At 33.2% G+C, this 4,163-nt stretch overlaps 1 long non-coding RNA gene and 1 pseudogene across 1 annotated transcript; one reads left to right on the top strand and one right to left on the bottom strand.

The window, feature by feature from the left end:
- Nucleotides 1-1,037: 1,037 nt before the first annotated feature.
- On the bottom strand, nucleotides 1,038-1,726 carry LOC118755899. The gene is made up of 3 exons (XR_004995081.1): nucleotides 1,669-1,726; nucleotides 1,449-1,576; nucleotides 1,038-1,392 (listed from the first exon to the last, which is right to left on the bottom strand). It is a non-coding gene; the product is annotated as an uncharacterized LOC118755899 (long non-coding RNA).
- A 739-nt stretch (nucleotides 1,727-2,465) lies between these two features.
- Nucleotides 2,466-3,776, top strand: LOC118755900 (annotated as a pseudogene).
- Nucleotides 3,777-4,163: the final 387 nt, after the last annotated feature.

The following is a 4,163-nucleotide window of genomic DNA, read 5'->3' as shown; positions in this document are numbered from 1 at the left end:
TTTTCTCGGAGAACACGAATTGATCTAGTAAATCTTAGTATGAGGCATTATTGGTATGGCCAACAGCTATCAAACCTGATATAGTCGCACTAAGGTTTTTTTGTGTTCCACAGTGTTATACAAGGGATACTTTGAGGAATCATATAAGGAATTATACATTACCCAAGTCCACGTATATCCAAGTTCGTGTCATACAGCAAGCATTGACTACTTTTTAAAGTTTTATTTATTTGTTTTTGAAATTGACGACATATTTCAGAATTTGTAATTAATACGTTGTGTTCATTTTAGTAAATCCACTTTTTTAATTGTACAAAATTTATTATATACATACAGTATCGGTCATATCAATAGCAACCCCATTTCAAAGTAATATTATTTCCCTCTCATGTTAATTTATTTATTGCTAAGAATTTGCAACAAAAGTAAAGTTGAATTTCTAACAAAACTCATATAAACCGAATTTTAAAACTTCGTAGAAAACTACAAAAAATACAACAAATTTTCAATCAAAATTCAAACTTTTTTCTCAGAAGTGTTAGAATTTTTTTGAGCACTCAGTTTTATAGCCCCTTCAATTTTAGTCTAATTATATGCAAGTTTGAAGTGGCTAAAAATTACCTTAGTTTTTTTAGAATCGATTAAAAACAAATCGTGTTTAATCGTCTTCTATATAAAGAAAACTTCGACCATATATCGATGGCTGAGTAGAAGATCGACCTATCTCGGCAGCCAGGTCGAAAACGCCCGATATCAGAAAGCTTTTCAACGCCCTATTTCAAAATTTGGCTGAAAAACGCCCTATTTTAGAATTTGATTGAAAAATGCCCTATCTCGGAACTCGGTTCAAAAACACCCTATCTCAGCACATTTTCGAAGTATTTTTATTTGAGATAGGACTTTTTTGAACCGACTAATAATAATAAAATATGTACTATATACATATCTAGTTTCAATATAAAAAAATTTATGTGCACCATTAATTGTGTATACATATCTAAGTCAATATATGTGATATACATGTACATAGATCTACATACATATCGTCGTTTAAAGTACAAAACCATGTATCAATAAATTGCAAAACCGCGTATAGAGATAATGCAAACCCACGTATGCGAGGTTGCATAAATTAATTTCTAGAGAGTAAAAACACTCATATTTCAAAATGGTTATCTTTTTGTAAAAAGCAATCGCATTTTTGGCTAGTATATTTCAGGAAGAATGGATAAGGATTGATCCAAAAACGTGTGTGAGCGAATCCAATTTTTAGCAGCAAATGTCAGTTACGCGGTTTTGTACTTTAAGCGACGATATGTATGTTAACAGGAACGCAGCAATCTAATACACGGGTGGAGCAGGAACGCAGCACAGCAGAAGCATACAAAAAATCTGCAAATAAATGGTTTTTTAGGTTTTTAACAAACGAGAACCTGGTTTCAACTTACTTCAACGTGTCTAAATCACAACGCACACACTAATGCAAAGGCGCAACAGGAACGCAACACTATAAAATACGGGCGGAGCAATATACAGGCGGAGCAGGAACGCAGCACAGCAGAATCGTCCGAAAAATCTGCGAATAAATGGTTCATTAGGTTTTGAAATAACAAAGAGCTCAAATGGAATGGTTCATCAATAAAGTCAAAATAATATGTTGTAACTTACGTGTATTAGCCCTTAATCACAATACCAGCACAGGTCGGTCAGCGAAACACTAAGGAAATTACCTAATAAATGCAAAATTATAACTTATTTGTAAAATAATTCGGTTTTATTACAATACTTACCAAATTTCACGCAATTGGAAAACAAATGTCAGCGAATAAGAACAAAACGAACAACGAAAATTGAATCAATGTAGCTTGTTCAGAATTTTTTCTAATATTTTGGGAAATGTTCAGTGAAAATAGCAAAGAAACAACACAGTTTCTCCTAAGGTAGTTCAAGATGGCGGATTAGAGCGAGAAGTTGCCAACGTATAACACCTTTCATTATTGCATCATGGCACATTATCAGACTAAAATTCATTGGGCTATAAAACTGTGTATTCAGAAAAATTCAAACATTTCTGAGAAAAAAGTTTGAAATTTAGGTGAAAATTTGTTGCACTTTTTTGATGTTTTCTACAAATTGTTAAACTTGGATTTATATGGGGTTTGTTAGAGAAAGAACTGTATTTTAATTGAAAATTCTCAAAAATAAATAAATAAACATAAGTTGCGCACAATATCATTTTGAAATGGCGTGCTATAGATATGACCGATACTGTATATTAGCTTTAATTAAAGATGAAAGCATTGTAGTGGTGTTGTGCATATAGTCTTTAGGGTAAGTATGAAAAATAATGTTGGGACAAATGTATGTGTTAAAAATGTTTGCCATTTCAGAATCAACGCTCCCACGAGTTAGTCGAAGATGAAATCTTTGAAAAGTATTATCAAAGGTATTCTAAATAATAATAATACAATCTAAATAATAATAATACAACTTCCGACGCGTACCTTGGTGAAGGTGAGCAATTAGTGCGTGAGTCTGAGTACTTGCTGCAGACAATTGGCAGCGAAGCAAATGCCGCACTGCGCCAAGCCAACTCAGAGCTGGGTGCGTGTATAGACGAATTCCGTGAAATGTCGCTGCAGGTATCGAAGGATGTTAATCAATTGCAAGATACTGTGATGGCGTTGTTCCAAGCAAGTAGCTAGAGATTAATAGTTTAGTATAAACTTAATTCAGTACCTTATATTATTTTCAGGCGCGTTATAATCCCATTAAGATATGCGATTTTCTGCTGGAAAACTGTTTAGAGCCACTAATTTTGAAGCCAGTTTCATTGGACTACAGCGAAGAAAATCCCGAACATGTGCGATTGACACTTTCATACTCGTTAAAAGAAATGAGTCGAAGCTTACGTCCTTCCTACAAGAAAGTGTTTGAAAATATTAAGCTGGTTTTGAATTGTTTAGCCAACATAAATGTTTCAGTATCCAATGGTCAACAAGCATTCTCCATTATCGGCGATCACATAAAACAACGATTTTTGAATTTACTAGTGGAAGAATGCCTGATGCATGCAATACCCAAAAATATGAGCGAATACGATGAGTCAACGCTCGTAGAGGATGTCATTCAATTTGAACATTAACACAGAAGATAAAGCTCTTAGCGATTTTGCCGAAAAATTTGAAAGCTACTTCCGTGAACAATTCAGCAATAAACTTATAAAAAGCGAGCTAGACATAATGCATAAGGACTTGCAAGATATGGCATTAATTGCTGAAAAGAATTCCGCGGAAGATGTAGCTAAAAATCCCTTTCTATTTCCTTGCTGTATGGTCTCGAAGGGCACACTGGTGAGTGCATTATTGTTTGTATGTCTCTAAAGTTTTACAACAATATTTGGTATATTTTTTAGGAATTGATTAAGTTGATGGAGCGCATACTTCGCCAATCACATGATACAGAAGATGAAAGTCTGTTAAACGTTATCAGCGTCATATTGATTTCGTATGTTGGCGAAGTGCCGAAGATACATGAGAAGCTTCTAGAAAGCATACCACAGCAATCTGCTCTGTTCTATAATAATTGCCAATTTTTAGCACATTGGGTGACCACGAATTCAGAAAAGGGCATACCCACATACCCAGCATTGGTTAAGACCCTACATATGAGTGGAAGCAAATATTTGAATGTACAAATCAATTATCAGCAAAAGATTATCATGGGCATACTCAAAGAATTTGGTAATTTTGTGCATAGATCATAGATGGGCACACCAATACAGTCTCATTTTGTCATGGTATTCGTGAATCGCGCTGAGTAACAGTTGCCACTTTTCTATATTGTACAAAAGTGCGTCGTTTTTTTGCGCGGGTTAGAAAACGCTCTTACAAATTTATATTTAATTTGTATTATGAACATGAAACGAAAATAATAAAATATAATAAAAAAATAATGAAGAAATAATTTCAAATAATGAATTATGAAATTAATTTTTATAAGTACATATGTACGCGCATGAAAAGTTTTTTTAATTTAATTTCATTAAACTAATGTTTTAAAAAATGATAGTTTATTCAACAACAAAATTCACGAATTTAAAATTTCTAAACTTTGTAAAAAACTCAGTATTCAATAAAGTATACTAAATATATTAAATTGCC

The sequence above is a fragment of the Rhagoletis pomonella genome, unplaced genomic scaffold (genome assembly GCF_013731165.1).
Source record: "Rhagoletis pomonella isolate Grant_MI unplaced genomic scaffold, Rhpom_1.0 Rhpom_scaffold_07866, whole genome shotgun sequence".
NCBI lineage: Eukaryota > Metazoa > Arthropoda > Insecta > Diptera > Tephritidae > Rhagoletis > Rhagoletis pomonella.
Note: the sequence above shows the minus strand (reverse complement) of the source record. Positions and strands in the feature narration are given on the sequence as shown.